General features: G+C 47.6%; 1 protein-coding gene across 1 annotated transcript in view; it reads right to left on the reverse strand.

The window, feature by feature from the left end:
- The window catches only part of ctnna2 (catenin (cadherin-associated protein), alpha 2), a 413,128-nt gene that overhangs the window by 46,333 nt on the left and 342,004 nt on the right, over positions 1-24,791 (reverse strand). The window lies entirely within an intron of this gene.

The following is a 24,791-nucleotide window of genomic DNA, read 5'->3' on the forward strand; positions in this document are numbered from 1 at the left end:
CCCTTCAGGCTGCTCTGTAGTAATCAGCAGCAATAGACTACACAACCATTTTCTGAAAATAACTATGCATCATTTGAACATATCTGAGACATTTTATTAGCTTTTTGGTGTCTGTTTGCCTGCCTGCCTGCCTGCCTGCCTACCTACCTATCTGTCTGTCTGTTGATCTGTATGGCTAGCTATCTATCTATATATCTCTCTATCTTTTATTTTTAAGGTTGCCAGTTCCAGTGTCAAAAGTATTTGAAAATATACATGAGCTTGTGCCAGAGTTTCATGCTGTCATGCATCCAACCCCAGGTGTCTGGGAACACCCTCATCAACCCGTGAAAACGTTACCGCGAGTTACACTGGGCTGGTTGAGTATTTTTTATTTATTTATTTTTTCTGTCACGGCACATGTAGACTGCTCCCTAAATCATTTCTCGCTCTGCTCCTGTGCATGTCTGCGACTATCAGCGTTTCGTGTGCTGCGGAGGATTTAATGCTCCACTTGAAAAGGCAATGCCGGGGCAAAATATGTACAGAGGGTTATACTCGTTCAAGTGTTAGATTGCTATTTGTTATTTCACAGCACTGCTCCCTGTTAAAAAAAGTCCCGGAGAGGAGTCTCTCTCTCTCTCTCCCTGCGCCCCATCTTCCCTTTCCTTTTAAACACAGCCCATATCTGAATAATTCAAATCACACGGAACGCGATTTAAATTTTCAGGTGGACAACCTCAAGGACACGTTCAAACACGGCAGTAGCGAGACCGGTCATTTGCGCAGACGTGTGAGTACAGTCCTACGGCGTGCGCTCTTTCGAACGAATCGGACGGCCACAATTACCCAGACGTGTCAAAAAGCCACGCGGCAACGGACCTTTTAACTGGAGAGAGCCTCTTGCCTCCTCCTTGCCATGAAGCAGAGCAAAGATCTGTTCCTTCCACCAGCAATTGGTTACAGTATATTGTGTTTTTGAGGAGTGGCTCTCATTAGTTTTAAACATCCAGAGTGCTCGGGGTTCATTACCGCATTGCCTGAGTGTGCCTAAATCATTAGCCGGGTTTATTGATGCAAAAACTACCTCATTGTATAATTAAGGCAGCAGATGGCTTCCTAAACGAAACGCCTCCTTGCTTAATTTATATCCGCTTGAATCGAGGGGTTACTCCTTCGACGCGTTCCCGCCACGGTGTGAGCCGCATTCCGCGGGGCCCGCAGCTGTGGGTGTTTATTTTCATAATTTCGCTCAAATCACGGAATCCCTCATAACTGCGAAAACACGTACAAGCTTGCATAAAAAAGGGTCACCCGTTGGTGGTAACCTACAGTGAAAATTTTCGGCGGAAAGTTTACATTTAAGCTTGGAAACAGGGAGGCAAGTGATGCACTTGTATTTCGCCGCTGAACTTTTTTTTTTTTTTTGTGATGCGTACAGTAGCTAATGTTCTGGCGGCCATCCCGTAAGAGGGATGAAAGCCGGTTGCCAGGTGGTGGATATAATGAGCACCAGGCTTCATCAACGCCTCTCTGCTCCCCGACGTGTCACTCTTTCGAGTCGAGGCAAATTGAATCTTTGTCGCGCCACTCCCGCGAAGGAATCCCGTCTCCGTTTATCGGCGGCAGCTGCGGACGGCGTGATGGATCGCTCCGGCTGTTTCACGCGTGTGGCAGGGGAGGACGGACGGAAACCCGAAAAAAAAGAGACGGCCCGCGCCGAGTGAGGCGCTCTGTAACCCGGGCTGGCAGGGAGCGGGCGCCCCACTTCACAGGTGAAAGACACCTGCTAGGCTGGGGAGTGAACTTCGCCTCGCCCCCTCTCACACCTCTCTCTCCCTCTCTCTCTCTCTCTCACACACACACACACACACACAGAGCAAACGAAAGCAGAAGCCGGCTCTGGGAGCTCGGCACGCTGCCACGGCAACCCCTCACTCCGGCGCTGAATGCCCAAAACTGGGCCACGTCCAAGACACAGTGTCCAGCCAAAAATACTAATTGCAATTATCTAAAGTCCCGCTCCTCCTTTGTGGATCTTATAAAAAGGAGCGGCCTCCCCCCCACTGCTAACACATTTCAGACTGCCCTGGCCTCTCGCATGCTATTCATGAAGTTTGGTTTTGAAGACAGGGACGGCTAATTAGGAGCCAGCTACAGCGGTGCCATACTTCCTCTTTAAATATTTTCCTCTTTTTTTGTCCCCCTAGCAAAAGGAAATTTTGATCTCATTCTTTGATTCATCTTTGAGTTGAACGCTTTGAAAAGTCAATCTTATAGAAATTTTGAGGGAGGTTACCAGAGTCACTGAACCACCTCTCATGCTAACGGCAGCGAGTGTCCTGTGTCATACGCAAGCATTCACTGTCGTTTCTGATCATGTGACCTCGCAGTAAAGGCTGCTGTGGTTACAGCATAGATACTGTCGAGTCAGACGTCATTTGGGCATCCCGCTAGGGAGCCTCAGTCTTGGGTTCTTGGGTTCCCTCTGCCCTCTCACACAGACTCGCTGATCATGTGACCATGTGATCACATGACCAGGAGCGGGAAAACAGCCACACACGCCAGGGACATGTTTTTGGCAGTCCCTGAGAGGGACTCTGACCCTCCCTCCTCTGGAAGTCCCGCGGAACAGGGCAGATAAATCAGCCACACCCTCCGGGGGGCTGTTAATGGATACCCTGTCTGCCGGGGTGAGGCCCGCATGGACCCAGTGATTGTGGGGGGGATCAGAGAGGAGGGCAATGTGAGAGAGACACCTCCCTGAACAGAAGCCTCCAGCTCCATGAAAGGGCTTTTCCGAAAAACAAGGACCCTGTTTGAGTTTCCTGGGGCGCAGGGAGCACCCAGCCCCTAGCTCTCCCCACTCTCCGTCTGCAAATAAATCCTCATGTCAACACGAGCGCAAAAGCCAGCACAAGGGGCATCCCCAGGGCCGCGCTAACGACCCGCTAAGCACCCCGCCACCACCCCCCGCCTCCAAATATGTGCCTTTCCTTCCCCCCGCCCCCCCGCCCTCTGGGGGCCACCCTGTTCCAGCATGACCTCCAGGAGGGGGGGCAGTTTGGTTTGTTTGTATAAAGCAGCGCTGACTAAATTTGATTAGTGTGTCTTTAGAGGACCCTGCTCCCGACTGCGGGAGAGCTGTCTGTGTTTATTTCAATTAATGTCCTGTTGGAGAGGAGGAGCCACAGCGGCTACGCTGTGTAGTGCCCCCCCCCCCCCCCCCCGCCCCCGCTTTCCTGGTTCCACTGGAGCCGATACTCCCAGCTGCTCCCTGGCTGGGAAACTGTTAGCCACCAGCTCAGGCCTCGTTTACCTCCCTGTGCCACTCTTGATATTATCTAAGAGACAACTGTCGTAATAATGATGCCAGTGCCATGACTTTCGGGTAAGAACCCCCCACAACACCACCCAAATTTCTGCCTGAAGGAAATCACTGAAGAATCTGGAACATCACTAAGCCTCTAATGTTCAAATCAACCCAACTGTGTTTTTTTAAACATTATTGCATTACATTAACGGCATTTAGCAAATGCTATCATCCAGAGTGACTTACAACAGTTATCCATTTTAGCCATTTATACAGCTAGATAGTTACTTAGGCAACTGTGGGTTAAGTACTTTACAGCAACAACGCCCTCGTGGGGAATCGAACCAGCAACCTTTCGCTTATGAGTCCTCCTCCTTAACCACTATGCTACACTGCAGCCGATTTGTTAATATCAGCACCTTAAAGTGACGACCAGGGCTGTGTTCATTGCTTCTTTAAGCTGTCCATTCTCGCTGTCCTATTATTAGCATCCACCTGCCCTCCATGTGACTTGTAGCAGAAATGCTCCACTCCAGCTCTAGCTTCCAGTCGAGACCTGGTGAGGGGGAACACCAAAGGGGTCACCTGGCAGCAGCCTCTGGCGAAGCTCACGGCCCAGAGGACGGGTCTCTGCGGAAACTCCAGGCTACATCACACGACCCCTTCTTTTCTCTGCCTCCCCCTTCAGGAGAAGCAGGTTACTCTCAATTTTCCCCACATCAGTGGGCGGAGAAATCCGTCAGGAGCTCCACTTCCTGAACCAATCCCTGCATAGCTGCTGGGGAAGTGAGGAGTGGGGGGTGACAGGGGTAGGCTCACTTTCTTTGAACTGAGAGAGAGGGGGAGTGAAACCCCCTGACAGAAGTTAAGAGCACACTAGTTCCTTCAATGGGGAACATCAATAAGAAATACAATGGAAGGCGACTGGGCTAAGCAGCGGAGCGAACCTCTAACCCGTTTGAAATCATTACAGAGGAACTCCGACGGACCAGAGCCCTTTATCTAACACACTCACGACGCCCTCTGCGCCTCCTCTGGGTTAATCGGCGCCCCCAGACGCACCCCACCGCTCCCCGCCGCTCCCCGCCGCTCCTGATAACTTTAAGAGCTTGTTGTAAACTCGTGCTTTGAGGATGGCGGCCGTGGCGTGGGCGGGAGTTGGGGGGGGGGGGGCATTTCGACTTCGAGACTTCGGCAGCCAGGGATGGGTCGTCGGGGTCCTCGTGGATCCGTGGCCTCCGCGCCTCCGACTCCCTCAGAGACAAAAGCAACTTCAATTGGCGCCGACTCTAATGGACTGGAGTTGAGAGGAGCCGTGGAAATTAGCATGGAAATGAGTCCGTTCCCTCTCGCACGAGAAAGAAAAAAAAAAAGGAGAAGAAAAAAAAGTTTCCTCAGCATTTAATGAACCCGGGAGTTCAGATCCGTGCCCTGGATCTTCACATGGAGGGCGCCTTGGTAATGGTAATCGAGTGAGTGGTACGGCTCGCCCTGGACCCTACACACGGGGGTTTCAGACGCTCACGCGTGCTGAATCCCGATGGCTCCGTCACCACCTTCATCACCGCGGAAACTGGCCCGCCCGGTGAAGCGGGATAATTAAGTCCTCTCCCGACGGCTTAATTGGTAAACAAAGCCGCGACTCGAGGCTGGAGGGCGGGCGGGTAAACAGAACGAGAAACGGAGAGAGGAAGCCAACTCCAGGTGTCTTTCGAGCTCTGGAGTCGAGGGTGGGGGACGGGGGGGACGGGGGGGGTTCCTCTTAAATGCGCAGATGAGTGCGGCGTATCCAAAAGTTAACTGATCCGCAACTTCTCTCTTTTTTTTTTTTCTTTCTCCTCCTCTGGAGACATCTTCTTGTTAACCTCCTCAGAAGAAGCTGACAATCCTGTGAAACCGGATGCGTCTCGTGCTCGGAGAGCTTTATCACGGTCAAAAAGCGAGGAAAGGACCCACATTATGTCTAATTAGCCCTCACTCCTCACATCTGCCTCTTACCCACGAGTGGCTAACTTCACACTCCTCCCGAAAAACAGACCCCTCTCCGACGGCGTGGGCCTCCAATTCCCGTACCCAAGGTATTATCATCGGATTCCCCCCCTCCTGTTTTCGATCGCCCCCTTATTAATTTAGCCTTCTCTTACTTTGTAATAGAATGAATTTCGAGCGGATTGGATATTGATCACCATGCCGCCTGTTTGAGAGCCTGAGTCTTTAGGCCCGTTTCTTCCTCGTCAAGTGGCGAGACTGCTGGCCGCGTTTGACCTCTCCTGCCCTCGTCACATCCCGTGATCCCCCTCCTGCACATCATTCATGAGCCGACTATTATTATTATTATTAATATCGGTCTTCGACAGATGTTCTTGTCCAGAGCCCGTCGTAGTGAAATACATTGAGTACACTTCACCAGAGCAGTAACAGCAGCAGCAAGCACATAGGTACGGAACAGTAAAGTACCATCAAGCTAAAAGTCAACGCTCAAGTATACGCACACAAACACTGCTGATTTCAGCTTTTAGTGCATACACTGTGCCTAATAGTTTTTTTACAAAGAGCAACATACCTACATCATACTAAGGTTCACAAAGTCTAATATTGACCTGTAAAAGCAACGGTACCTCTATAACATAGCTTGTATTGGGGCAGCAGTGTAGCATAGTGGTAAAGTGCAGGGATTGTAACCAAAAAGTTGTTGGTTCAATTCCCCACTGAAGTTAAGTTGTAAAGTTGTAACCTATGTAAGTTGCTCTGGATAAGAGCGTCCGCTAAATAACAATAATGTCATCTAAGGCAATGTGCTCATGAGAATATTGCTTTTAACTGACTACGACAAGACACCACAAACAGTGCCTACTGTAAAAATGACCCCAAAGCTGCAACATCACACTATTACAGATCTCATGCTTTAAAAAGGTTACCAAAGGTACTCAGGGAAAAGGAAAAAAAAAAGTTAACTTTAGTTTCTAGTTCTGTTCCAGTTCTTCTTCCTGTTTTGCTGACTCCCGTAATCCTCAAACGTCTGGGCCGGAGTGAAGTGTCCTTTTGTGCGGGAGACTGAAAGCGTTTCCACTACAGAGGGGGCATCCCTGTTCTGTCAAAGCCCGGAGCGCAGCGCGGAGCGAGGCACTCCACTTCGCAGGCAGCTGGGACAATTACACCGCGACCTTTGAAGACAGGAGGTGACGGTTAACAAGGTTGTTACTCCGCCGCCACCGCCAGGCCTCGTTGCCGGGCCGACAACGAGAGACAGCCCGCGTCCGGGATGGCGTCAAACACAAACAATTAAGCCGTGAGGGGGGTCAGGAGCGGGAGCGTTTGCGTCGGGCCGAGACCCCGGCGCCAGCGGGCGGGTAACGGAACCCAGAAGCGGGCCGAGGCCATCGATTGGTCAAAGCCGTTCTACTCAGAGCGTGCCACGCGTAGTGATGTCAACAGCACGGACAGTGCCACACTGCGATTTTCAGGGAGGGGAAGGGTAGGTGGGGTTGGGGGTTGGGGGTTGGGGAGTGGTTTTTCTCTTAAAAAAAATCTCCCCCACGCTCATACAACTGGGGCTCAGCAACTGGACAAGGAACCGGGAGAGATTCCGAGCAGAGAGCAGAGCCTCTTTTCCTCGGCGTCTCCTTGACAACCGCTCTAGATTTACACAGTCCGTCACCCGAGCTGAAAGGTTTTATAACTTGTTTTGTTATCTGCGCGCCAGCCTGGCTGACATCCGCAGTTCAGTGGAAGCGGTCCCTGGCGTCCGCCTCAAATGTGTATTAATACATTTCAGCATAATGAAGCGCTTCAAGTTAAAAAATGGCTGAGGGGGGGAGGCAGAACAAAACATATCTGTCTGCTTCCACTCCGAGAAGCTGGACCAGCACCGGGGGACAGTGGGAGAACTCAGGCTGATAAACTCAGTAGAAACAGTCTCACGCAAACACACACACACACACGCGCGCGCGCACACACACAGACATACACACAGATGCTAACACATGGATACACATACATAAGCGTGCACACACACACACACACACACACACACACACAGGCACATATATGCATACTTACACACGCATACACACTTGTATATGTGCAGATATGCGTGTACACACACACACACACACACACACACACACACATACGTGCGGGCACACAGACAACAGCCGTGCATACTCACACACACACACAAACACACACACACGCACAAATACCCACAAAGATACACACACACACACACATGCACAGACCGGCACGCACACACACACACTCACGCACACGAATCCATCCGCGGGTGCGCACGGCCGCATATGTGCACCCACACCCACGGACAGAAACAAACAGCTATTTAGTTCTTTGTTTTCTTTTCCTAATTGCACCCGATGGCAGAGCTGGTTCGCTCCCTGCGTTGCCTCCCCCACCTCCCTCTCCTCATCTCTCTGGGTCCTGCTCCATCTGTTCCTCACAAACCTCCACGTCCAACGTGTTCGGAATAAATCTCGCCAAGGCAGCTTTTCGGCTGCTGATCACAAATTAATACTTTAACTGCCACGCGTAACCACGCACGCTGGTACCAGCGAATATATAACAGACAATGATACAGGGGTGCAGGATTTGTGCACACAAGGAAAAAAGAAACATCAATGTAAAATTGCTACACATCTAGCCAGCTGAGGAAAGCACAGACACGGTGAATGGCTGAGTGTAAATTCCCTTTGACCCCGATCTTCTCCAATGAGCATGTGCACATTCCCTGAGCCGTTTCTATATCTGCGCAGCACAGTGGTGCATGACAGTGCCATGACTATCTCACAGAAGAACGCGTCCCAGAATGCACTGCAGACAGCATTTATATATAGTGTTGAGCACCATCACAAACATCTAAATGACATGTATATTAAAGGCGGTAATGAACTCCTAAATAATAAATACGAATGGTCCAAATACAGGCAGTTATGGGAAGGAGATGGGCGTCCTGAGAATCGTTTCCGGCGTATAAAGTTTTACTGACCCCAACAGGGGATACGGAGAGGTAATCAAAAACAATATATACAGTCCATAAAGCGGGTTAAAATGGCCGACTTCTCTGGTGCAGGAAGCTGCAGAGCGGAGGGAAGCACAATACAGGTGCCTCAAGTGAGAAGAATCCCATTAGAAACTGTGACATCGGATTATATCATCCCTTATGGACTGGCCTGTTTCGCTGAAGTTCGGGAGCAGGCCTGCTTCTCTTTCTACAATCTGTTACCACCCCCCCCGCACCCTTGCCAGTGTGAAGTTACCCATAAGCCCCTGCTTTTCTCCTTTTCTTCCTTCCTCTAAGCCAATTTAAGCGATTTCCTCGGTTTCTCATTCAGATGTCATCCTACGCTGGGCCTCAGTGGTCTGCCGGGCCTCAACCCCTGCCCCCCCCCCCCCCCCCTTCAGCGGTAAGGAAAATCTTAGCATTAATATTGATATGAGCCAAAGGGGAGAAATACAATCACAGTTCTTCAGAAATGAAACGGGCCAACTTCCGCTTGACTCAACACTCTCAAATTCCTCAATGGTGCCTGCCTTTTCCCCCATTCAAAAAAAAACCAGCCCAGCCAAGTCCCTCGAAATATTGATCAATCTCTCGCCTCCTGATGTGCAAGCCAAGCAGTTGTTTTTGGCAGTGAGGAATAATTACAAAAATGGACTTGGGTTTGTTTTGAATTGATCTATGTATTTATCTATCCCAGAAACCTCTGCTTCATGAAAAGCGGCGTTTCCCAAACCTCTCCTGGAGGACCACTTGTCCTGCATGTTTTAGATCTCTCCCTGCTCCAACACAGCTGATTCAAATGATCAACTTGTTATGAACTCCCGAAGCTGCTTAATAACAAACTGATCATTTATATCAGCTGTGTTGGAGCAGGGAGAGATCTAAAACATGCAGGACAAGTGGTCCTCCAGGAGAGGATGGGGAACCGCTGATGAAAAGGTTAAAAAAAAACATTTAAAACAAGTGACTTCAAGGAAGGCTTCCTGATTGGTCATGGATGTCAATAAACCTTTATGACCTCACACTGAAAAGGCAGACTCTTTCTTCAGATGCTCTTTCGGGAAAATTTGTTAAGAACAATCTCACATAGGCTCTCACCTTTCTTTTGCCTATAGAGGAGACATCCTTTCAGACGAAGTCAATTTTTTCCCCGGTACCTGGCCGCTCCTGCATGCTGGAACCTGAACGGAGATTACAATTTCGCCACGCTTGAATGGAAAACAGGACAGTGTGCTGTGAGACCCTGGGAATCTGACCATCTATCGCCTGCTCTCTTTCTCTCTCAAACTTTCTACCACCACCTGTGTTAAAATATGTGCGTTGAAAGACAGTGATTACAGCATCCTTCGACTTGAGGTACGCTCACGAAGCTGGAGCAGGTCCAGGTAAAATAGCCCTTCCAAACCCCACACATTATTACATGGACACGTCTATGTTACTCTACCATTATCTCCATCAGCAAGGGACTCCGGGCAGTGCACAATCCCACCAAACACCAGCGGTTCGAAACAACAATATTTAATAGAGGATTACAATTATAATCATAATTAAATATCGACAGCCGGCTGGCCCGAAAGTAATGGACACAGAATCGAAAACTGCATTCCAGCCAGTCCACATACCAGCTACTGTTCGCTGGAGTAACCGCATACGCTAACCACCAAAGCATACAGAAAAAACATCAGACATATCGCAGATTTTAATAATGTTTAATCCCATTAGGTTTGACTCGGCGTGTTTGGTGCTATAGACTGTTGTGACCATAGTAACAAGCCGTCCCCCTCACACTCCAAAGCCCCTTGCATCCGATTGTGAGTCTGTCTCCAGAGGTCACAATTACAGGCTTCGCTGACATTTATACAAAACGGCTCTGTTTCCTCTTATATGAATGCACAATGAATACATTACTCCGCCTCCCTGATAATGGATGCGCTAACCGCTAAAGGTCAGGAACTGTGGCCACTTAATGCCTCAACCTTTACACTGCAGAAAAACGTACATCTCGAATTCATTAAAGCTTAAATCTTCAGAAGGTTTCAGAAGCATAAACACTCCAACTCTGGCTAACATAACATCATTACATTTGGCTCCTGAAAGCATTCTAAATACCATGCAAGCATTCTTTCTATCATCTTTCATTCTTTATTTCTATCCTTACCATCTTTTTCAGTTTTGACAGTCTATTAATACTTTCCTCGTTTCACTTAGAATATGTCTTTTCATTGTATTGCATTCTATTTCATTGTATTTTCCATAAAGAGACGGTGAAGACTGTCATTCTCCGAGGGTGTCAGCTATAGTGTGGAGCCCAAAAATAGGTGGAGTTACCATGTTCCGTCAGTCTCTGGCTTGTAAGAACCAATCAAGAGACAATTCTCTCTATGAGCCCAACAGTGTCATTGGTTCACATCAGCGAGTCACTGGTTGATAGCACTTGCTGGCCCCCCGCCCACTTGAGTCGTTAGTCCAATGAGACGCTGCCAAAGCGTAAATGGATAGACAGGCAACTGGTCACATCTTTGGCTTTTTTTAAATTAACATGCAGCTCCTTTTTCTCATAAATGACACTGATAAACCCCTACTTTAAAGCAAACGCTTTATGCTGTGGTCCATACAGACTCCAGCTCAAAGGCATTATTATGTCAATAGAAAATTTTCCATTTCCATTGCTTTTCACACCTTCCAATTATAGTGCAGACAGAAGATGAGTCAGTTTCAAAAAGCACAATCTAATTACATTGCAGCATGTGGTACATGAGTCCATGTGAGATTTACACTGTAAAAATCACACCTACAGCTACAATATCAGAGTTATACCACAACTTTTGCACATGTTCTTTTCCATTAATGTAATTACAGCTTGCATGGTTTACTTCAAACTGAACATAACTATATTCAACATCACAGACAGTGAGGCCAAATCAGAGAATTTTTTTCCCTCTGATTATTTCATTAACTGTACAGATATAACAGATTATAACATTTGCCCCAGGTCTCCAATTAACACAGACCTCTGTGGTGAATGCTTTGTAGATGAATCTCCTTCAGCGCAATGATAAACTATAAATTGCGTATCCAATTAATTTTGGTGATTAGGCTGATTAATTAGCGGCGTGAGCGTCTTGGAAGACCTCTCGGTTGCCGCTCAGGTGAGGCCGAATCGTTAAATCGTTCACTGTAAATAACAGTGAAAAGGCAGAGGCTCCCAAAACTGTGCTGGATGCCTCTGCATCCCATGATGCAGTTTAATGCCATGTTAAACATTTATTTGTTTGTTCTTGACAGTGTGTGGCTAGTACGCCGCTACGTGTGCAGTAGTGAACTTTCTGCCTCCCCTGAGGAGACCGGTAACCCCCCTCCGTGTTCCCAGAGAACCGAAATTTGTACCTTTTACTTCACTTTCAACCTTTTACTGAGAGGGAGGGGGTGTTCTAAGACTTCAAAAGCATGCCCCCCCCCCCCCACACACACACACACATCTCCCGCTAAGGACAGACAGACACCTCCTTTCTCTGCCTCACCACACGCAAAAACACACGCTTGCACGCACACACACACACACACTTTCTTTCCAACTGAACATGATGCCCGAGAGCTTTTATCGCTGCCCTAGCAACAGACGTAGCAACGATTTCTCTGGAACCAGATAAAGGAACTAAGATGGTGTTCCTTTGACTTCTATTCAGCTGGTGCGATGGACAGGAAATGTGAATTTAACGCGCGCTGTCTTTCAAAATCCGCTCTGCTTTAAATTAGTTTTAAAAAGCACAGAAGTGAATGAAACGTTCCCCCTTTACAAGTACGAATGTAATTTGTAATGTTTGCAGATTATTTTCATTTTGTTGTACTGAGGATGATAATGATTTAGACATCAACACAGGTGCTGGGCTCCTATATGCTGCTGTTCAGCTGCAGAACAACAACTCCCTGTGTTACCAAGGTAACAGCCGAGCCAGAATGTAGTTCGCTTAGCAATAAAGCTTTAGCCTACCTTAAACTTTATGAGACAACATAGTTATGGGATAAATGTGAAATATGAACCCTTACAAATGGTAACTGTCGACTTTTTTGATATTGAGTGTATTTTATTGATTCTCTTGTTGTGTTAAACCGCAGGCCGTGAGTAAAGAGCAGTGTTTCTGGGTAGACTGATAGCACATTATACCTGTGCATACACAGAGACAGCTCTGAGAGGGCAGCAGCCTGCAGTACAGACCACATAAGGGCACAGACTCTGTGTTTCAGCACTTGGCCAGATCACCAGGAATGCGTGACCTACCCGGTTTTGTCTGCTTTGAGCACCGCCGTTCATCAAAAGCTAAAAATACAAAGTGCGGTGCCTAATGCATTTCGCATAGGGATGACTCAGTAGACGCCCGAGATGCGCCCAGAACCTGATGACCTCTCTTGATATTTCTGTCGATGTTCTCCAGGTATAAAGTGCACCTAAGTGCTGATTCCAGACCAGCCGCTATGTGCCTTCACCTGTTGCTGTCCAGGAGGGTAACAGTGGTGCCTATGCAAGGGCTATACGAAACTGAGGTGCTCATCAAATCCCATCATTCTGCCAACTAGGCCATTTTAAAAAAGGAAAATATGAAGTATGAGACCAAAAAAAACATTTGCCCTGTGACTGCCGCTTTAAAATGCAAGTAAATACTATCATCGCATATTACAATTCAGATCAAGCTGTTTTTGTGTGGTCTCCTTTCTTATGCAGTCTGCTGGTACTGCTTTCTTTCCAGTCTTCAGAGGTTTATCCAGTTTTTATAGATTGCATAATCTTTGTCTGCGTCTGGCATTTGAATGCCCTATATTCAGCTACACAGAGAAGGTGGTGAGTTCAGCAGTACTTCAGAATGAATATGTTCATTTTGACATTTGGTGGTCTGCCTTCCACACCACATTCACCATTCCAGGTTTTTTTTTTTTTTTTAATTAATTTATTTTATTAATTATAATTTTTTTCTACCTGCTGCTTTTTTTGAGAGCGTGCTGTGAAGCAGCCAGAGATGAACTCACTCAAACACACATCTCCCCTTCTGTTACAGACAGCTGCGGATTAACTAATACAAACTCAGGTCTGGAACAATGCGGGGGCGCGGGGGCGCGGGGGCGCGGGGGTCGCCAAACAAACAGAGTGATTAGTGCTGCGATGGAGGGGCTATTGGGGACAGAGACAGAGAGGGACGCCGCTCCAAAACCCTCCTGGCAGTTAGAACCCCTCTGCTGCCCTCCAATAACAGAGCCAGGGTGGCGTGTCGTTATGGCTGTGGCGTCCCGCCAGGCCAAACCACGCACCGCCCACCTGCGGCTGCCGACGGGGGACGGCCTTCTGGTGGAGATGAATAAGCAATAGGGGCGGGAGTGTGGTTAAGCGGTACGGTGCAGGGCTCGTAACCGGAAGGTTGCCGGTTTGATTCCCCTCTACGGCACTGCTACCTAACCCAGAACTGCCTCCGTAAATATCCAGCTGTATAAATGGGTAAACATTGTAACGTACGTAGGTCGTCCTGGGTAGAAGTGTCTGCTAAATGACAATACTGCAATGTAATGCAATGGAACAGCAGACAGGAGATTAGAGGAGGTTAAGATTGCGCCAAAATGCTCACTTGTTTTGCTGCTGCCTGCAGTCTTAGACTCTTCATTCTTCTGTGTGGGGGCAGAAACAGCCAGAGAGACTAGATTCATGCACAGCATACAGGAATGTCATCCGTGTTATTTACAGCACATTGGTAGTGACGGGGTGTGTGTGTGTGTGTGTGTGTGTGTGGGGACAGGGGGGTCAACAGGATGGAAGGTGGCAGTTGGGGGTTGTGGTTGGCGGTGTGTGTGTTGCAATTTATAATTCTCAGCCAGATGCGCTGGAGTGGACTGTAACATGCTGTGGATTTTTTTTTCCTCTCCGAAAAGGTCAAGACCTCCAGAAATAAAGCGCAGGGCGTCTGTGACCTTTAACCAATCCTGCCTGCATTGTGGCACAGGGGCCTGCGGCAGACCTGCCTCTGATTTACCTGTCTGCAGCGTAACGCCCACTCCGGCGCGGGTAGGAAAAGCGTTCGCCATTTCAATTACAGGCTTAACGAAAGCACCAGCAACCCCCCCCACCCCCACTGCCCCCACCCCCCTTGCTCTGCCGCAGCAGCCCGAGAACCACCGTATAAAGCCCAGGTTTGGGTAAATGGCTCTGAACGGCGCCATGGTCCAGATTAGGATTACTCTCCATGGAAACGCCGTTCGAACGCACTCACTAGATTTACAGTACAGACTTCATTCTGTTGTTCCTGGCTGCCGGTGGAGACGGAAGATGCCACAGGAGGAGGGGGGGTGCAGGGAGGGGGGAGGTGCTGGTGGGGGTGGGGGGGAGGGCGGGGTGTGGGCGGAGGGCGCGAAATGCCGAATCACGTTGGCGGGCGCTGAGTCACCCCCCAGCCTTCTGGAGAGGGACGTCACTCCCGGACCGTTAATCAAATCACAACACAAAAGGAGGAGGGCGGCCGAGATGTCCTCTCTCGCTGGGTTTCATAAGCTCAGAGAGGAGAGAAACACAACAGAAAAAGCCTGCTCCGCACGGCTATCAAGGCACCTCAATGCAGCTAATACGCCTCTGCAGTCAGATGCAACTGACACCCAGGGACGGCGTCCGCCGTAATTAACTCTCTCGGCCATAAACCCCCCCCCCACCTCAGCTTTTGCCATTTCGATTTAAAATCGACTGCTCGTTTTATTGAACAATCTGAAACTGCGTTTAAAATCCAGTGCTCGTAAAATTGTTCATTTACAGTTGATGAAAATCGAAGCAGCATGCAGCGGTGAAAACGCACTCTTGCGCGGGACGAAACTCGCAACAAGGCACAGGTAAAACGTAGCCATCCACTGTACTTCCTAAAGGAGGGCAAAATACCATCATTTGCATACCACAATGGGCCTTAATTTTCCATGCGGGCTTTGGGTAAATTAGTAGCGTGTGAATGTGTGGTCGTTCATCACAGAGGTTACAGGCACACGTGAGGCTGGCCGCTTTTGACTGCCAGGTAGTAATTACATTTTGCTGATTTGGATGAAGCACAGCTACTGTTCCAAGCCCAGCTAACACAAGAGGAGCGAAAGGAACCATTGAAGGCAAAACAGCTCCTCTATGCTGCCAAGCCAGCGTCAGTAACTACTGCCGTGTCAATTAAACACTCTTAATTAAAACACTCGTTTTCTCCTGGACCGGTGGAAATGTGAAAGATTTGGCCTTACGCTCTGTGGAACAATATTCCATTTCCAGCTACAAATCCAACGAAACGTGTTTTAAGCTTTGTATTGCCTCCAGACGTATGTGGTATTCGTCTGTGGGAATGGTTGTTATATCTGTTCATCCTGTATGCGATTCAACCACAAACCCTTACTTTGATAACACAAAAAAACAAAAATGTCCAAAAAAGAGGAAAGAAACTTGTACGCTGATGTCATTTGGCACATTCTGGAGTGGCACCTCAAAGGACAGAGGAAGACAAAACTGCTGCAAGGACTCATGGACGGTTACTTTACGAAATAAACCCGCAAAGGCGATGCGGGGATCATTTTCATTTCCCAGCTTCCCTGGGGGACGGTGGTCTTTGTGCAGGGTTCCCAGCAGGGGATTTTGGGTACGCACCCCCAGGAGGGAGCCACCGCCGTACATCCTCTGAGGGGAAGACGCCAGAGAGCTCACTGAGGGGCACAAGCGTTTCCCATAAACCCCTTCCACATCAAACCACATCAAACAGGCCAGTCATTTGCAGCTACAGCCTCTAATCGCCTTTAACACCGGAGGCTGCGGCATCACTGAAATGCCAAAACGCTACTGCTGTGCGCCCGTTCAGACCACGGTCAGCAAAACCACCATTCAGCCATCTCCAACACAGGGCTCATGCCTGCCTACAACTGCCTATTAGTGAAACCTTACAGGCCTTTGATTTCATTTTTCATCACCTGATATTGTGACACGTTTAGACGCGTTTTCAAAGAGCCTGTCAGCTCTCCTGACAGACTGTCCCTCACGCAAACTTGAGCTTTTTTTTCTCCATTTCCTGTCACGGCCATTGGAGACAGGTTTTCAACAATAAAAACAGATGGAATAGCACTGGTGCCGCTGACCGCGCAAAGTGTGAACGCAAACCCTGCTGGCTCGGCCCACGGCTGTCTGAGACTGGCGGAGCACCAGGCGTAAACCACGATGGGAAAGGTGGAGATTTACCAGCTCCGTTCACACCGCGCGGTTTCTGGCTCTGAGCCAGCATCAGGGCGTCTCAGAGGGAACGTCAAAGCCAGATTCTGATGCGCAAATGAGCGTCGCCGTATTGCCCTCTCTCCGCAGCGACGGGAAGTGTGGTGGAAACGCCATCTTTAAAGGAGGGGCAGGGAGTCTTTGAAACTCAGCCAAGCTGAACTGGAAACTCTCTCTCTTCACCTGCACTGGCGATGCCCTGATGCAATTTCATGAAGAAGAAGAAGAAGAAGAAGAAAAAAAAAAAAACTTGAAGTAAGCTGCTGGTGCCAGACATAAAGAGTTGCACCTAAAAGCCTTCTTGTGTGAAGCAGAGAAAGAGAAGAGAAACGGGGAAACACAGGGAGGTGGAGGCGGCGCGGTGGAGTGCTTCTCTCCACAGACCCTCTCCCGAAAAGGGCGGCTTTGAGGCAGCCGAGGGCACGGCGACAGCCCCTCTCTCTTTCAGACACAGAGTGGATTAGCGAGAATTCCTTCCACTCGAACCCCGGCCCCTGTGCCTCTGCTTTTTACTGTCTGAGACACTTGAGGACGAGATGGGGATTCAAATATTACAGTGTGCCAGATCTTTCTGTCTGTGTCTGTGTGACAGTGTGTACCTGTTTGTGTGTGTGTGTGTGTGTGTGTGTGTGTGTGTGTGTGTGTGTGGGTGTGTGGGTGTGTGTGCGCGGGCGTGTGCATGTGTATACATGTGTGTGTGTGTGTGTGTGTGTGTGTGTGTCACTCTGAGTATTGGCGTGGGAGTGTGGCTATGTAACAATGGTTACCTAGGGACCAAACCTCTCCATGACAAAACTAGAACAAAAGAGTAATTAATATAATTGTCTGTACTGGACCAAAGGTACGCGGCACATGGTTCTGATATTTCCACAGCAGTGTGCAGCCGTGCAACCAAGCAACAGCCTGGCATCACCTAATCTTAGCTCACTGTACATCCACCACACTAAACGTCCAGCTCAAAAAGAGAGAGAGAGAAAAAAAGATATATTGAGAAAGGCCTTGAATCTATTAAAATACAGCTTGTGCAAATCAGCTGAAGCAAAGAAAAGTGAATTGCATTATCCAAACACCTAACAGCTACCTTCTGCAGGTTGGCACTCCTGCATAGCAATTGGCTGGATCTCAGATGGGAGAAAGCCAGGTTCTACAGAAGAGATATAACCTTTGGAATCGCAACCTAAATGCATCAGTTTCACCTTTTCGAACCCCATCTTTATCTTTGTGTTCTTGCACGGACTGGATTGATTGAAGCTTCATCATGCAGTGGTCTCAGATCAGCGTTCGTGAGGGGGAGTAGGTTTTTATTGGCCTCTGAGGGAACGCTGGCTATTCTGAACGTGAATTCTTGCTTAGCTAGAAGTGGACTGGGATCAGCCGGGCCATCTCGCTTGTGGTTGTGGATCTTTTTGATCCTTGAGGATGGCACCTGCAGAGGCCTGGCTGCAGGCTGTAGTCAGCATGGCTCCAGTTTCTGTAACCCTGTGTGATGGACTAGCACATGTTCAAATGCGGCCTCTTTTCCTCCGTGTACCGCTTGTCATGTAGCCATGTTATATGCACGTGTACATTTTGTTACAACGCTCGCTCAGATAAGAGCATCTGCCATACGACTGAATGCCATATGAGTTAATGTAAATCTGATTGCCACTGAAGCACTGGCTGCTTTTGGTTTCAGTTGTTCCCGGCAGCAGAAAACACAGACGTGACGTGCAGGCTCCAGATTAAGGCTGTCCCTGGCCCGCCTGTCACTTACACAAACACACGTGATGAGATAAGACATGTTCGTGCCGTGCTGATTCACACTTTTTGCGGTCGGCACGACCGTAACTGTCACACACACACGAAATTATGTAATTGCCACCGTAACAGCCGGTCACACTGGGGGGTCTTGCTGTCTGACGCACATCTCCCAGATTTTGTAACAATGCAAAGAGCCGCACAGTGAACTGCAAGATTGCCACCTTCAATGATGGACTGATTATGAATGTTGTCAAAGCCATAACGCCAAAAAGGCTAATAGGAACAATGGGTCAGAACTAATCACTATTATATTATTGGCATTTAGCAGATGCTGTTATCCAGGGACTGACATTGGCTACCTTGCCTTAAGAACCTTGCCCAGGGGGTAGAGCAGCAGTGCCCCAGTGGGGAATTGAACCAGCAGCCTTTCAGTTACGAGTCCTGCTCCTTAACCCCTATGCTACACTGCTGCCCAGTAAGCATCCTGGCGGTTGGTACATGCAGCCACATACTGCCCTGTGAAAATGCAATAAGCATTTAGGCTCATCAGCTGGCAGAGCAGGTTGCCATGTCTACATCTGCACTTGGCTTTGCATTCAAATTTGCAGCATAAATCAGCCTTAACACAGAACGCCCCATGCTCAGAGTAAAGCGCTGACATCATGCGACACAGGCTCGGAAGGACAGTGAACATGATCCCAGGATCCCGGCAGCTTTGAGGCTGGACCTCTGCAGTGTAGCGAGGACCAAGCTTGGCTGCAGGAGAGCTGGCTGGAGAGCACGGGGGTTCGAGTGGCGGGGGGTCCCAGGGCCTCGCACGGCACTTGGGGGACTCCCGAAGGCTGAGCGGGGGGGGGGGGGGGGGCTAACAGAGACTAGGTTCTCCATTGGACAGCCAGATCATGTGGTTCGCAAACAGGGATAAGTGGGGTACGGGGGCAGCTCTCCACACAGACGGTCTCACTTCAAAAAGGGAGAAATTGCTTGGCCACTCGAAGCCACCGGTGAGGAATGGAAGATAGCGTGTCACCGAGACCCACGCCAAGCCAGGAGGGCTGTTGACCTCCCACCCTCATCAACACTAAGCTTTCCAACCCACCCACCCCTTCCTGCAAGAACAAAATGCTCAACACTTGAAAAAAAGGAAGAATGACTCCACAGTTTAGTGCAGAAGATGAAGAATTAGTCATTCGTGTTTTCCGGCTGGGCCGGGGGGGTGGGGGGGATTGACAACACTTTTTCGGCTGGCGTTGCATTCCGAGCGGAGCCCGCAGGTGTGAAAAGGATCGGGCTGCGGGCTCAAGCGCAGTGCAATAGGAGGTGAGAAGCGCGCGGACGTGGCGGGCCGCTAAGTGAAGCAGAGGGGCCGGGGCACTGCGGCGCTCACAGCTACTCAGAGGTCTGATGCAGGCCACTCATTCTGACACGGCGCCACCGCGCTCGATGTGCTAATGGAAGCAACCGACCAGTGAAACGGCTTGAAATAAAAACACATCTGTGTGTGTGTGTGTGTGTCCGCGTATGTCCATGCATGTTTGTGCGTGGGTTTGAGTGCTATGTGTATACATGCGTGTGTGTATGTGTGTTTGAGTGCTATGTGTGTACATGCGTGTGTGTATGTGTGTTTGAGTGCTGTGTGTTTGGGTGCTATGTGTGTACACGTGTGTGTGTACGTGTTTGTATGACACACAGCAGTGCTTGTGCCAATGTGCTAAAGGAAGCAACCATCCAGAGAAACAGCTTGAAATGAAAATGCATTTGTATGTGTGCCTGTTTGAGTGTGTATGTGTGTAACGTGTGTGTGTGTGTGTGTGTGTGTGTGTGTGTGTGTGTGTGTGTGCATGCGTGCGTGCGTGGGTGTGTGTGTGTGTGTGTGTGTGTGTGTGTGTGTGTGTCACTGTGTTCTGTAGGAGGAACACAGACTGCCTGGAAACAAACCCACACAGACACAGCCAGACTTAGACCCTGTGCCGTGGACAGGCATTTATGTCTGGTTTATGCCACCTCTGAAACGACCCCGTTCTTGAATAATGTAACTGGCACAGAGCGCTTTTACTCGTATCATCAGGGTGCTTTCTTTGGGCTTCTCTCACGGAGGAGAGGGAAATAAAACATTTCTATCTCTACCCTTCCAAACACCCACATAAAAAAAAGTTTAATTATAACAATCATTAAAAATGATTATCGTAACTAACAGCTCTCTTCTGCCAAGCTGCAACATGTGACCCCACAAAATTACCCAGAATGCTGTGCTGCTGCAGAGGGCTTCTCCATTGCCATCTATCCGATCTCCACAGCTGTGTCCCGGTCCTCATTTTTGCCCACTTCCCCTCAAAACAGCTTCCCGATCACATGGTCGAGGGTATCCAAATCTGAAAAAGTAACTTCCGCTTGCCGTCAGTTGCTGCCTTCGAGCGAGTGCACAAGCTTGTACTCTTCGTGTTCTGTGTGACATCCCAGAATCCCTTTCATTCGGCATCCCAGGGTGCGTGTTTGTGCAGGCTGTTTTTTTTTTCAGAATTTTACAAGAGTTTGATTCCACCACAGGGTCACCGAAAAACACTTTAATGTTAGCGCTGATAGCATTGAATTTTACTGTTTGAATGAATGTTTCTCACACAGTTACTAAAAAGCGGTAACATTTAGACCCCAATGATTGCAGTGTGTTTTAATTAGAAGTGAACAGAAACTGTGACAAACAGACAAACAATATTGCGTTTACATTTATTCATTTTCCAGATGCTGTTTTCAGAGTGACTCACTAAAAGTTTGCCACTGTATTCGGAGGCTCAACCTGAACCGCTTCACTGAATGAATATGATTAGCAAGCAACAATCGTCCATAGTTAAAAAGCTAAAACTTTTCACACCAATCTGGCCTCTCTTTTAATAAAGCCACATTTACAAGTCACTGCCCTTTGCTACATTCTAGATAACCCATTGAGGGCAATTAAAAACATTGTTCCATTTAAAATGTTAAATTAAATGTTAGTCTAAAACTGGAAGATTAATGTGAGGGGGACTGTCGCATTGAAGTACTGTTTTGCACGCTTGTCCATACTGATATTTCACATCCAACATTACTTCCTGCAAACTGACTTAATTTTGTACATTGGGATGCAGCTTGTAGCTTCATCTACATCTTCTTCAATATTTCCTACGCTACTTAGGGCTAAAATTCAGTCCCGCATCCGCTATGACACACTAACAATGTTCAGACCCTTCAAATTACACAGCCCTAAAAAAATAGATATAAATATACATCTATCACCATTATCAGCTGGTTGTACAGATGGCATGACAGGCCATTTGTATGCAATATAAACGCTGCATTTTAGAAACGAGGGGTTCATGTCAATGATCTACAGCTTCCACTTAGCGAAGACTGATTTCCCTGCATTGGCTGGTACCTCCCACAGGGGAAAAAAAAATAAAAACCCTCCAGGACAAAATGACTATACAAAAGGGCAAATCTTGTCAAAATCACAGTAGATTACCCCGCTGGAAATGGTGATAATATTTTCTCGGAAGACTTGACCTCAAATAAATTACGCCTTGCGTTTAAGAAGCCGTCTCACACAAAATCAGCGCTCCCTCCCCACCATCCATTCACCTAATTAATCAGTGGCCATGAAGCCATCACCGGCTTGTTTTATTCTGTATTTGGACCCTGGTAAAAAAAAAAAAAGTCCGCCTCTAATTAGGAGAGATGATCTATTTTCTGTAATGAGAATTGATGGATTTTCTTAAGCACTGTAGCTCATTTTCCTCTCTTTTTTCTCTCCACAGCACAATTCCAATTCAGGCCCTTATATAAAAAACTACAAATGAAGCAGTGCATGATTAATGGACTTAATTTCTAGGGGGATTTAACTTCGCAACGATAGCCCACTTCACCTCTAAAGCCTTCTGATGATTAGATTTAGAACTGTGTCAAAAAGTCAAACAGCTTAAAGACAAGTGGTCCCCCTTCTCTCCCTCCCACATCCGGCGAAAAACTTCACTTCACTCTCAGATCTAACTCTTACATGGGATTACCCCCCCCCCCCCCCATTCACACGAGAACCAATTTAACAAGGAAATATAGTGCAGTAGAAACAGGCATTTACAACTGTAAATAGATTAAGATAAAGGGAAAGTGCTTCTAGAGATGAACCGTAATGTGGTGCTATATTATAATGTGTGTCCTTTTACCCATTCTCTGTGTGCTATGCTTTATCTCCCTATACAGCGTCATTTATAAAAGGTGTAGCAAAGTACAGTACATCACAGGAGTGGGAAATGATGCAGTGTACAGGCCCAGAGCATTCACAAGCAAGGGCATGACAGAAATCAAACCAACCCATCAATACTTTGCTGACTTAAAGTAGCTGTGTTTGCTGATAACGGCATGTTTCACCCTCAGATACATGTATCACCAATATTTTAATAATGCTATTTTGTTTTTAAATTGTTACATGTTTAAATATCCAGTTTGCTCTAAAACATCTTAAGCTTTCAGCTAGCAATTTACTCCCTAGGAAGGTATCACACATTTTCATGGCAGTATCCCTACTATATGGAAGAATGTCTCAGGAAGGCTAATTTCTCAGGGTCTAAGGCAAACAGGTAAACCTCAAATAATGATTCCATTTGACTTTCTACCTGTTGAAGAAACTGGCATTGACAAAAAGATTTAAAAAAAAAAAAAGAAAAACTCTGCACAATGGACAGATACCATGATTTGGTACCTTTTAAAGTGCTTTCAGCAGGGCTGTAAACTGTTAAAAGTCTAGGAGAAAACAGTCTGCCCAGGAAAAAAAGTGTATATCTGAAGAAAAAAAAAACATCTCAGAAAAAAAGTACAGGCGCAATAAATCTTAAAAAAAGCTCAGTGTAAAAATCAACAGAAGATTAATCTCTCTGGAGGGGGCCAGCGAAACACATATATATAAACAACTTTTGAAATTTTAATCAGCGTAATCTGTCGACCCTGTGGATCTGCCCCTATAATCCCAGTATCACATTTAAACACAGATCTGGCTGCATTTTAAACGCCCTCTGTGTGTGGGTTTGGAAAACCCTTCTGAACGCTCTGTGTAAACATTGCAGTCCTGGTGCTGATCTGAATGTTTCCGAATTTTCACATGAGCGCTGTGCTTTGATGATGCAAGTCAGAGCAGCAGCTAGGCTATCCATCTTAAACGTGACAACTCAACAGCAATTATTTGTTACTTGAAAGTAGCCTGCATTTAGAGTAGAAGTAATACATTTACAGTACATGAAAAAACATCCAAGGCAATTTTACGTGCTTTGAAGCTTCCACAGACATAGTCCTACTGCACGTTTTTATTTTTACATTTACATTTTACATTTACATTTACAGTTTTTATATCAGATAAAAAAATAGCTACATAGCATGAATAGCCTTTAAGCTGTTAAATTGTGCTTAAATGTGCTATAGCTAAGATGGAAACTTAAAAATGAAACCTAAATGCCATTTAATAATGTATAAGAATACACTGTGTGTGTGCGTGTGTGTGTGTGTGTGTGTGTGTGTGTGTGTGTGTGTGTGTGTGTGTGTGTGTGTGTGTGTGTGTGAGAGAGAGAGAGAGAGAGAGAGAGAGAGAGAGAGAGAGAGAGAGAGAGAGAGAGAGAGAGAGAGAGAGAGAGAGAGAGAGAGAGAGAGAGAGAGAGAGAGAGAGAGAGAGAGAGAGAGGTTTTAGTTGTGAGGCCCTACATAGTTTACATAACCCTTTAAATAAAATAATGTGTTATATAATTTGAAGTGTGACCCTTAAAAGGGCTGAATAGTAGAGGCTACTCTCAGTTAATGCAGAGTTCAGAGCAGCTCAGGCCCATCAATTACTCCCTACTACTGGCTGTAACAAAAGGTTCAACCTAATTAAAATTAAAAGTTTACACGAGTTGCAGGCACACTATTCCACGTGAGGAGTCCACTAATACTTCACACACGGGTGTGTTATATGTAGACTAATAGCAGTACTTATGTGAGGATAAACCTTGCCTGAATATTGTCCACTCCTCTCTGCAGGATACAGCACTGAAGCAAGTGATTTGTCTGGCAAAGTCCCGCTCTCTCTCTTGTGCTGATTACAATGTGAGGGATTTCTCAATATATTTGACAATGATCTCTTGTGCTGTCTACAAAAATAGCTCTCCCCCCCCCCCCCCCCCCCCCGTGTTAAAGACCAAAGTAAGAAGAGGAATTTGTCTGTGTCCCGGAGCCCGGAGTGGAAGAACCGTGCTAAGACGGCATGCTCCTTTTGACACCTCACCCCTCTATTTCCTGCTGTCTGTCTGGATCCAATTCCCCCGGCTCCTCTGCCAGGGGTTTATTAGCGCCTCTCACAACACCTGAGCATCCTTCTCGTCCGCTGACAGACACCGAGACGTCCGGGGGTGACGTGCCCCGGGCCCAGATGGGGCCGTGTTCTCTTCTCTCAAAATGCCTCTTAAAACAAACCGTTTCCTTTTGACCCCCGCAAAAAA

Source organism: Megalops cyprinoides, chromosome 22 (genome assembly GCF_013368585.1).
Source record: "Megalops cyprinoides isolate fMegCyp1 chromosome 22, fMegCyp1.pri, whole genome shotgun sequence".
In the NCBI taxonomy this organism is placed as follows: Eukaryota; Metazoa; Chordata; class Actinopteri; order Elopiformes; family Megalopidae; genus Megalops; species Megalops cyprinoides.